The sequence below is a fragment of the Humulus lupulus genome, chromosome 8 (genome assembly GCF_963169125.1).
Source record: "Humulus lupulus chromosome 8, drHumLupu1.1, whole genome shotgun sequence".
NCBI classification, from domain to species: Eukaryota; Viridiplantae; Streptophyta; class Magnoliopsida; order Rosales; family Cannabaceae; genus Humulus; species Humulus lupulus.
This window is the reverse complement of record NC_084800.1, coordinates 171,162,868-171,175,451: the sequence shown is the minus strand read 5'-3', so window position 1 is coordinate 171,175,451 and position 12,584 is coordinate 171,162,868.

The following is a 12,584-nucleotide window of genomic DNA, read 5'->3' as shown; positions in this document are numbered from 1 at the left end:
TGCTCACATGTTTTATTTTCATGATTATTTGTTTAATATAAACTTCTATTAAATCCCAAGCATATAGCTAATCGTATTTATAGTGACGTAATCACAGTGGAATATAAATATGATTATATGTTCAAAAATAAGTTAGTCCTAAGATTAGTCAGTGCACGGGATTTACATTGACTTGCCAATCTACGATATATTCTACTTACACATTATAGTGTTATGTTCTTTCCAGAACATTAGCAAAGTAGATAATATCGGATATATTTGTTACATCGGACTGGACCGATATTGACAGTAGATAGGATAAGTAAACATACTATTATTATCTATTCTAGTCATATCATATAGTTGACCATAGGTCAATTCAATCTCAATTCTGACTGGTCAGTATTCTAACTGATTGTATTATTTGAAATCTTTGACTTATTTGTTACCAGCTTACCCTATCGACTAGCCCATACTTACATCTTGGGAACTCCGTAGTATAATTGAGTGGGAGTGTTAATCATAGATATGAACATCTATAGCTTCTGATGAAGAAGTGAAACGATGGTTTCCTTTCAGTTTGGTTCAAGATGCTAAATGATAGAGATCTCCTTTCAATGATTAATATTATTTTACTGAAATATCATTTACAAGGAACTAAGTGCTTTAAGGATAAAATACAATGAGGGGTAAAACAGTATTTTAGTCCCATCTCCTTGTAGACTGTCTATAGAGGATTGAGTGACAATTATGGTTGTAACAATGGATAATTAATAATGTATCTATATTTGTTATAGAGTGTCCAATGAATTCAAGAGTATAATTCCGAGTCTTTAGTGGAGTCACGAGGAATTAATAAGTTAGTAAATTTATTTGTTAGATTTATGATAACTTATTGGAGCTTGATTTCATAGGCCCATGGTCCCCACTGTACCTTGGATAAAATCATCTAGAATGTCTCAATTAATTGATTTAATTATCAATTAGAATTATCAAAGTTGACCAGGTCAATTTTGGATAGTTTCATAGAGTTATGTAATTTAGAGAAGAAAAGAGAAATTAGGACAGATTTATTAATTAAGATAAATTGGTATCTAAATTAATAAATATGTTTAAATCAAGGTTCAAATTATAAATAATTAATTTGATAAAGGATTTTAATAATTATTTAATTAATTAAATCAATAGAAAATAATACAGTCATTGATTTTAAGTCCAACGGGCTTATAATCAAATGGGAAATTTCACGGGCCTAAGGCCCATGATAATTTCGACCTAGGGCTGATTATTGGCTATTAGTTTATTGATTTTTTAATTAAATAAATGGCCAAATTGAGTCTATAATAGGAGTGTTAAGAGATAAGTCAAAACATAAGTTGAAACACAAGTTTCTGATAGTTTTTAGATTCTCTTTAAACACAAGTCCTTTTCTAAGCCTCTTTATTCTTTTCTCTTCTTCTCTCTGTGTCTATCTCATGTGTTGAGAATCGCCCACTCTAGTCTAGGTGATTCCAAGGATACTTTGGAAGGCTGTGAAGAAAACTAAAGATCAGTTCAGTTTCTTGGTAATACTCTACGACAGAAAGGATACAAGAGTTAGAGAAATTGAAGGAAGGACTCATTTATTCCGTTGCGTATAATGTAAGTATTCTTATCATTATTTCTCTGTGAATTCAATTTTTGAAACATGTTCTAGGTTATCTCATATTAATTTGTTTAATATTAGATCTACATGAAAATAAATAAAGATCATGTATAAAGTTTTCCCATCACCTTCATCCACTTCCTCCCACGATTCAAGAAGTTGTAAAGAGTTGCAAACATGGTTAGTAGATCCAGAATCAATAATCCAAACAGATTTATCATTCTCTAGAACACATGTTTCTAAGATAAATGAACTTTAATCATTACCTTTGTTTTTCGCTACTAGAAACTTGGGGCAACCCTATTTCCAATGCCCCTTTTCTTTGCAGTGAAAACACTTACCTTTCTTGTTCTTCTCCTTAGGCGTCTGTGCATTTGGTTGTGCACTCACCTTTGCAGGCTTGGGGTTGTTGTTTTGTCCTTCTTTCCTCTTGTTTCCAACTTTCGAAGATGAAGCTTGGTTAGCTTTAGCCTTAGCTAGATCAACAGCAACAATAGTCTTCTTTTCTACTCCCGTACTAGGTCCACCCATGATAGACTCGAAAGTCTGAAGCTCGTTCATGAGCTGCATCAGACCATAGTTGAGTTGATCACGAATGTGCGGACATGGTGCCATCTGAGCATTGACGATGCCATCACGAACGTGTGGAGACGGTGCTCGTTCGGGGATTCCTCAGGCATGACGAACTCGGTGTTGTCACCAATCAACACTATGTTGATATTTCGCTTCCACTTAAGGAAGTTTTCTCCAGTGAGTTTCTCCATCGAAAGTTGAGAAATGATTGGAGTAGACACAGGCATACTTAAACTAGTTATCAATAAAATAGAAATCAATCACTTTTGCTAAATAAAACTTCTATTCACTTTAATGTGTAAGATATGGAAAAAAATATCAAAATAATCATATCTCTATTTCTTTAGGTTTTTAACTATTCTATGATATCGTTGTCCCAATTAACAGGAGTTAAAAAATATCATTAGTTAAATAGAGTTGTAAACTCATTTAATAATAGACACCATTATTAACAACCTACTATTTGATCAAAATAAGAAAACAAAATCTCTTATTTTATGAGCTAGACCCACGATTTCGATAATCAATAGATTTAGTCCTAGTAGTCACCGTAGGGGTGAGTCTAGTAGAATTTGACCTATAATTATCTATCTTTCAAAATTTAACTTTGTCAAAATTACTAATGAACACCTTCCATATGGGGACGAATCAAAGCGTCTTGAGGCCCCATTAAGCTATTGACCTTGTTAAACCAACGGTGGAGATCGAATATAATTTTTAAAATAAGCTCATTATTAATTAAAAATAATATTTTTAATATTATTTTTCAAAAATTAATGACTTTGATCTCCAAAAAATTATAAGATTAAAATTTAAAAAACCAAAGTCTTATAATTTCCTATTAATTCTAAAGTGTCACATTGAAACAAATTTAATTAATTTGTTGTTAATCAATATTTAGGTTTAACTAATATAATGAACATATACAATTAAGTCCAACTCAGGCAAATAGGCTTTAACAATTGAGCTTGTATGGAGGAGGACTGGGTCCAGTATGTCGTTCCCACTACTAAAGCCCCGTAACTTCCACACAAGGTTCAAAAGACAGGAATTTAAACATTCGTTTCAATAATTGTAATTAATTGATTAGGCCTACTATAATCATGCAAAGCAAATGAGCTTTCACAAGTGGAATCACCCATAAGAGAGGAATTTAAACTTTACATTTTCTAATGGGCCCAAATAAAACCTATCGTTTTATGAATATTTTATTTGACAAAATCCATATATTAAGCAAACATATGGGTCGATATATGCATCTAAGCCCAATTGCAAAAATATCACATATACTACAAACAGACATGTTATAATTTGATGGGCCTAATCATGTTACTATATGAGCAAGTCTATGAACATATGTAAAAAAATACCACAATTTATTTCATTTGCAAAAATACCACAATTATTTTTCTAGAATTTATCCAAAATTCGAATTAATTAAATTTTGCAAAAAAATAAATAAGTCAATTTAAATGAAATTTATCAACAATTAACCAAAGTTAATTTAAATTTCATTTATCAACAATGGGTCATTTTGAAAAAATATTAATTTAATTTAACTAGGATTTATCAACAATTAACCAAAGTTAATTTAAATCTCATTTATTAAAAAATATTTTATTAATTGGTTTGAAAAACGTGATATTTTTAAAAATTTAACCAGTTATAAATTTTTAAAACAAATATCATCTGCTATTTTTGAAAAAATATCTTAAAGAGTTAAAAAAATTCAAATATCTATAAAAATATCTAGCCAACAAATTTTCAAATTTCAAATAATTTAAATATTAAAATCTATAGAATAATCAGATATTAATATCTTAAAATATCATATTTCAAAAAAAAATATCAAGTATTAAAAAATATCTTTAATATCTGATAACTTAATTCTAATATTTTAATATATAAAAATATTTAAAATTAATTGGTTAACTTATTTTTAAATTTGAATTTGAATCTTTGTAGAAAATATATATTTTTTAAAAGATCAAACAACAAAAATATCATATTTCAAAAAAGATATTTTAAATAATAGAAAAAATCAGATATTTTTGTATTAACACATTAAAAAATATATTCAAAAATCGAATTTTAAGAAAAAAATTCATTGCAGGCCGCGGGCAATAAAAAAATGACCGCGGCCAGAGCCTGAAAATTTTAAAAAAAATCTTCGTAGGTCACGGCCTGTGAAAAAATGGTCGTGGCCTGGGCCCAAAATATTAAGAAAAATTAATCGCAGGTCACGGCTTATGAAAAATGGCTGCAGCCAAAGCCCGAAAAAAATTAATAAAATTTTGTGTAATTTTTTAATCCAAAAATATTTTCTAAATAATTTTTACCTTGTTTTATATCAAATAAAGCATTTATAAAACTTAAATATATAGAAAACACAACAAAAGAACCAAAATTTGCTAATAATCACATAAGAATTAATATGCTTCATAAAAAAACATGAAATTCATCCAATTATTCAACACATCAAATAATTCAATTTTTACCATGTTCATGCATGGAAATAGGCCAGTTGTTGGGAAAAATTATACAACATCATGTTTATTTTCATGTAAATCATATATTAAACATATTAATATAAGATAACCTAGAAAATATTTCTAAAATTGAATTCAAACAGAGATAATGATAATAATACTTACATTATTGTGCACCGGAATGATTGAGTCCTTCATTTAGTTTCTCTAATCTTGTATCCTTTCTGTCGCAGAGTATCACCAAGAAAGTGAACCGTTCTTTAATTTTCTTCACAGTCTTCCAAAGTATCCTTAGAATCACCTAGACTAGGGTGGGAAACCATCGTTTCACTTCTTCATCAGAAGCTATAGATGTTCATATATATGATTAACATTCCCACTCAATTATACTATTGAGTTCCCAAGATGTAAGTATGGGCTAGTCTGTAGGGTAAGCTGGTAACGAATAAGTCAAAGAACTTAAATAATACATTCAGTTAGAATACTGACCACTCAAAATTGAGATTGAATTGACCTATGGTCAATTATATGATATGACTAAAATAGATACTAACAGTATGTTTACTTATCTTATCTACTATCAATATCGGTCCAGTCCGATGTAACAAATACATCTGATCTTGTCTACTTTGCTAATGTTCTGGAAAAAACATAACACTGCGATGTGTAAGTAGATCATATCGTAGATTTTCAAGTCAATGTAAATCTTGTGCACTGACTAATCTTAGGACTAACTTATTTTGAACATATAATCAAATTTATATTCCACTGTGATTACGTCACTATAAATTTGATTAGCTATATGCTCGGGATTTAATAGAAGTTTATATTAAACAAATAATCATGAAAATAAAACATGTGAGCAAAGTGATTGACCAAGTCAAAAATTGATTTCTATTCTTTTATTGATAATAAAATGAGATTACAAAGAAATTGAGTTTTAATTAGGGCATAAAACCCCAACAAGTCGTCCATGTCTCATTTGGCTTTGGTACCAACACCGAATTGGTCAGCCAAATGGGATACATGGCCTCCCGAATAAAGTTGATCGAGGAGAACTTCTCGACTTCTAACTTGAGGGCTTCTGCCCTCTCTGCCCCTAGGGGTCCCTACTTCTGCCGGACGGGAGTTGAATTTTCGTCAATGTTCAGGGCGTGACATATGACTTTGCGGTCGATCCTAGACATATCAGAGTGAGACCAAGCCAGGACATTCTGGTTCTTTATCACCTGGAAAATTATGGCATCCCTGACCTCCGAGTTCAGATTTATCCTGACTCGGATTACTTTGGTGGGGTCGATGTCATCAGTGCACACCTCTTCCACCTCCTCCATGGGTTCTAATGCCCTATCTTCTTCCATCCACAGATCCAATTCGTCCTCCTTCCAGACCACCCTCCGTGCTGGCTGTGGTGGTGGGATTGGATCAACATTTTTCTCTTCAAGAGGCTCTTCGTGGACCATGAAGATTGGTCGGGCGGAGACATGATAGCACTTTCGAGCACTGTTTTGATCTCCCCGCACATTTCCTACTCCTCCATTATCATATGGGAACTTCATGCAGAGGTGGCAGATGGAGGTGATGGCATCGAAGTCAACCAAAGCGAGACAACAAAAAATTATGTTGTATGCAATAGGGTAGTCCACAATTACGAAAGTGCACTATTTGAATGAGCCTTGAACCTTGTTCCCCAACGTCACATGTAGTTGAATCTTACCCATCGGGAGCAATGAATCCCTATTGAAGCAATAGATCTGTGTTGGGCGTGAAGCCATATCTGCTTCTGTCAGTCCAATTGATGTGAAGGCTGACTTGAATAGTACATTGATGGAGCTCCCGTCATCCACCAACACTCGGGATACCCTTTTGTTGGAGATTTGGGCATCAATGACCAAGGGGTCATGATGCGGGAAATGAGCATTCCAGGCATCCTCTTCCGTGAACGTGATGGGCAGGTTCATCAACTTCGGGCATTGGGCCAGAGTTCGGACCAAGGCGCTTACCTCATGGTCGTGATCGAGCTTGCTGAGGTATCTTTTCTGATCATTCTGGGATGGGCCTTCCAGATGCAGGCCTACTGATATGGTGGCCACGTGGCCATCTACCCGTGGAGGCGCGGCTCTGGGAGGATATAGCATTCCGGGCCCAGGTGCTTGCACTATTTGGGCCCCCTGGGGGGCCTTGCTCCCGAACCTGTAGCGTACCCTCCCCGAGGAGGTCAGTACGACCCAGGTGCACCTGAGGCCATAGGTTGTTCAGGAGCTACTGGCAGTCCTGAAACCCCCATTGGTATCCTGACCCATTGGTGAAGATGCCCTAGTTTGATCAGGTTTTCGATCTCGTCCTTCAGCTGACGACATTCTTCGGTCGTGTGACCCACATCCTTGTGGTAAGCGCACATTTTTTTTGGTGTCCCTCAAATTCTTTCCCCCTTTAAACAAGGGGGTGGCTTCTGGTAATGGACTACACTGCCCATTGCCAAATAGATATTTTCCCGGGTGTCCACCAAGTTGGTATACTCCGTGTATTGGGGCTTGTATCCCATTCTCCCCTTCTTTGATGGCTCGAATTGGTTATGATTCTTGCTTGATCTCTTTCCCTAGGAGGGGTTTATGCTTGCCTCAGCTACTCTGACTTGAGGCGGTTGGGCACCGCCAGGAGTGGCACTGTACCCTGTGGATGCCACTCCGTACTCGGAAAGTGGGGTTGATGGAGTCAGAGCATATCCTGTTGAAGTGGGCCCATAGACCGTCGGGGTCATGAACGGCATCCCAAGGGTCCCAACGAATTCGGACACTGCTAGTGGTGTCGGATAGATATTTTTCAGATACTACACGCCGTATTCGGGGAAGATTTGGGTGGTCGACTGGGTTGCTAGCTGCCAACCAAAGGCTTGGATTCGAGCCTCCTCCCAGTTGATGAAACCTTAGGCCTTCTTGATGAATTCTTCAAGAGTGGCCGCCTTGCTGCGATGCATGTCATCCCAAAGAGGGGACCCAGCTCTAATCCCGGACTGGAGAGCCACCAAGCGGTGTCCATCATCCACCTTAGTTTTTGAGGCTTCCTCCGTAAAGCACTAGATGTCAGCCCTAAGGGTTTCTATGGGATGTTGCTTGACATTAGCCAATGCACTAACTTGCATGTCCAACTTTATGGCAGCCACGAACTGTTTAGGGAATGCTAACTGCAATCTAGACCAAGACTGGATCGATCCTGCCTTAAGTCTTTTCCACCACTCTTCTTCAGGTCTTGCCGGAGTGATTGAGAAACATAGGCACTTGTCATTGTCGCAAACATGAGCTACAGTCATCAGGCGATTGTAGCGGGACAAGTGATCTCTGGGGTCCGTGTTCTAGGTATAGGCAGGTAGGTCCGGCATCTTGAACCCATTTGGTAGCACAACATCCAGTATGTGCTTGGTGCATGCCTTCTCTTCTTCTTCTCGGAATCGGAACCTCCACCTTCTTGTTTCTGAACCAAGTGGTTCGTGACTTTTTTAACAGCAGCCAGTTGTTCCATGAAATATCTGGCCATTCCATCATCTAGGGGGACTCTCTCGTCCCTCCTATCATTGAGGTTATTCCTCAAGTCACCTCCTCGGGGGCGAATCTTTTCCTTGCGGGCCCTCTCCTTTCGAACATTAAGGTCATCACGCAAGTCTACTCGGGAAGTATCGTCTTCTGAACTGATTGCTTCTGGCTATTCTCCACGTTTGCGCCCTCCATGATCCTTGTTCACAGAGGTGCTGGGATAAATGTGTCGCTCCCATTCCTCTGTTCTAGGGATGTTTCGAGGCTTAATACCCTGCGAGCACTTCCCATGTGGATCGTTTGGATGATCCCGTCCTAGGATGGGATTCATCCATTCTTTCCAAGGGAATTGCCCTAGGTTAGCCTCGGTTCTTAGAACGGGATGAGCTTTCTTCTGGGGGTTTTTTTTTCCAACAAGATCAGTCATTTTGGCTTTTCCTTTCTCATGAGCAAGATTCGATGGGCCGACTCCAGGATGCGGGGATGGTTCAGGAGGAGGAATAGGGCTAGCGTCGTTGGATACACCAGTCCTGATACGTGGGATAGGCGGCTGCATTCCTAGAGGAGGAAAGACTGAAGGGTTGGCTGCCAATCCTTGGGCAGCAATAAATACCTGAAGAGCTAGGAGGGACTCTTACATTTGGCAGGTGGCTTCTTTTTGTTCGGCTATCCTAGCTTCTTGATCCAGAACCTGTTGTCTTAGGCGGACCACCTCTAGATCTTCCTGTGCATGATCCATATCCTTCTCATCAGGATCAACGGAATTTTCGGCCTTGTGATCTTCATATTCCCCTTCATCTTCCTTGTAATAGCCTTCGTCGTAGTCACCCCCATCTCCGAAGTTCTGGGAATCGTTGGGCAGAGGCCCATATAAGGCATGTCCTTAGGTTGGTCTTGAGGAAACGGTTGGTTGGGCAATGGTTTTCCATTGACTTGCTGTTGCTGGTGAGCAGGATCAAACACGGTATGCCTACAAGCTTTATCAGAGCATTTGCTTACAAGATAAAATCTGGGATCCCTCATACAGTGCACAACTGGCCATATTTATAGGCATTAAAGCGTAGTGGGCTTGGGCCATGTAATGCCCCAAAATTCCTAATGAGGTTTAATAGTCGTATTAGTAGGCCGGGAGGGCAATAATTGATTTATTATGTTATTAAATGACTATATGCATGTTTATGTGAATTATATTATTATATGATGTTAAATGCATGCATGTGGGTCCACATTTCATTTTAAGGGCATTTTGGTAATTTGGCCCGTTAAGGGCATAATTGTACATTTTCATGCATGTTGGTGATTATTGATGGGCCACATTATAATGTGGATTTGGTCGAGCTATTCGGCATGATACGATCTTTGAATACTAGTTAGCGGTTTGGTCATAACGGGGTTGATTTCAGGGCTCGGGGTGAGTCTCAGGGTAATTTGGTGATTAGTGCATTACCAAGAATTAAAGGGTAATGAGATATAATTTATTAGCATTTGAGAATATTGGGAATAACGGGAATTGGAGAGCGCTAATTATGATTAACGAGATAGACGGGAAAGGACAGTTTTACCCTTGGTAGCCTTTAGAGGGATTTAAATGACCTAGGGGAAATATTTTCTTTTTACCTAAGGATGGATATAAACCATTGAAGGCTGTAGAAAATTGCAAAAATATAGCATAGTTTCCTTCTTCTCTCGATAGTTTTTCTTCTCCTTTTCTCTTTGGATTTTTTAGCTCCATTTGAGAAATCAAGCTAGGGAGTTAAGCTTTGATGGTCTAGGGTTGTGTTCCACCATTGAAGAGAGTTCCATACTGAGCTTGAGGTAAGTTTTTTCACCATAGACACTCTAGTTCTTGCTCTGTTTTCATTTGATTTTCAGCTGAATTTTAAAGGTTGATGTTGAGAATTGATGGGATTTTTTCGCAAAGGTTGAGTGGGTTATGATGCCTAGGACTTGTATGTTTGGTTTTTTGGGAGTTTGGATGGAGTTTGGGATCAATTCTTGAAGGTTTAAAGTGGTCAAATTGAAGGAGGGAAAAACCAAGGCAATTCAGCCTGGTTGTAGCGCTACAACGCCCAAAGGAGGGCGCTACAGCGCTAGCTAGGGAAAACTTCCCTGCTTGTAGCGCTATGGCGCTAGGTGGGCAGCACTACAGTGCTACCCTATTCTTCCTGATTCCTATTTTGAGCACTTTTGAGGGATTTTGGCTCGGGGTTTCAATTCCTAAGGCTTGGGATCGAATCTACTAGCTGTTTGGGTACGATTCGAGGTCCCGGGAGTAAGGTTTAGGTCAAGAACCTTTCATTGTTCATTTTCATTGATGGAAGTTATATTTGGTTATGACTAGGTGACCACTAAGGAATCAAAAACTCGATCATTCTCAAGGATCGCTCTTTTAACTTGTTTCACGCTCGAACCAGAGGTAAGAAAACTGCACCCCATGTGTGACATGCATGGTTATTAATGAGGCATGTTGAGTGATGTATATGCGGGCATTGATTGCATATCAAATGCTTAGAAAATCTTGCTTGCTTGTGAATGGCACTGACTCATTAGTCAGAATCGACAATGGTTTCGGTATTAACTGTGAAGCTGTGACTCATTAGTCAAGTTCGGCAGTAATACTGAGCACTGGTCGTATGGTATTGACTTATGAGTCAAGAACGGTATTAGCGTGTTTAATGCAAGCCAAAAATATTAGATCTAATCGACATAATCATTATCGTCCTGAGCATGAAATGCTTAAACGACCTTAAGTTTGATGAACACAAAAGCGCTTGTCTAGTCTAATGGCTAGTTACTTAGAGTCAGGGCCAGAAGGCCTAGGTGACTGCATTGTCACATGGCTAAGGGTGCGGAACCCAAATTAGTGACTCAATTATCAGTCACTCATCTTATTCAAGTTTGTGACTCCATAGTCACTCATTTGGTTTAAGTTAGTGATTTACTCATCAATCACTCATCTGATTAGGGCTACACGCCCCAACATGATTATTAGAATCTCGATATTATCTGATCAGGGCTACAAGCCCCATAATGGTTACTAGAATCTTGAAGTGATATTCACTCATCTGTTTAGGGCTATAAGCCCAGTATGATTATCATAATCATCAATTGATATTGTATACATGCAGTGATGAGTTTTCTTGCTGAGCCTTGGCTCACGGGTGCTATGTGGTGCAGGTAAAGGGAAAGAAAATCTCACCCAGCCTTGAGTGGAGAGCTTAGGTGGCGATGTGTACACATGCGGCCGCTTGACCACCACGGCCAAGGTGTTTCTCAGAGGAACTAGGGCTTAACCCTATATTTTGCCGCCTAAGTCGGTGGGTTGTAATTTTTACACTGTAATGACCATTTTAAATTGTAAATAACTTTGTAAACGCTTTTATGGGCTCATGTACAGTTTTATGTTTTAAATAAAATATATCCTTTCCTTTTGATCAAGTTTTTAAACTTAGCCTATTAATGACACCTAGATGCACGTTTATAACCAAATGACTCGATTAATGAGTTAAGCACGGTTCAAAGTTCACAGTAATGGTCTTGGAGTAACCAGGGCATTACATACCGGCTTAATCCGGGCCCAATAAGGATGTAATTACAGTTTGCTCGCTAATGGAGCCATAATACAAAGAATATTGCATAATAAAATGTAGTTAATCTAGGCCCATTGGGCTAGCTCAGGCATAGCCAAGCCTTACAGTTTCCCATTGTACGTTAGCTCGGGCTGGTCCGCATGGGCTTCTAAGGGGATCCTGGGGACAAGATCTGGCAGTACTATTTCCTAGGAACAATGTACGTTTTGTTCGTACCCTCTTCTGCAGGTTAGTTGAGGAAACCAATTTCCATATTTCATGGAGACAAGTCAGCAATGGGGCTAGCTAGGCTTGCCCTATCCAAAAGTCTGGTCCAGGTTCATTTACTAATGTCCTGATTCACTTACCAGAGTCCTGGTTCATTCACTAGGACTCGTGTTCATTTATCAAGATGGACAACATGACGCTGAGTATCTCCACTAGATTCTTGATAAGGTCTATCTCCATCGACTAGTTAGTTTTCCACCTCAATTGGCATCCCGGAGGATGTAGGTTGGTTGGGGCCGGGAAGATGAGACGAGCCTGCATCTTAGTCTCGGTTCTTTTTTTATGCTTGCGCCCATTGAGCATTGTTGGGCTTGATGGTGCTTAGGCTATCTGGGGATTCATCCTTCCTTGTTCACCAGGTTCAAGATGGGCCCGAACCTCTTAAGAGGGCCCACGGACCCATTGGGTCATGCCATGTGTCACGAATGGAAAACAAGGATCACAAATAGATTCACCAATGATGGAAACCCAACTCTCAATGTAACACCCTAAACTCTAGGGACCGTTACGG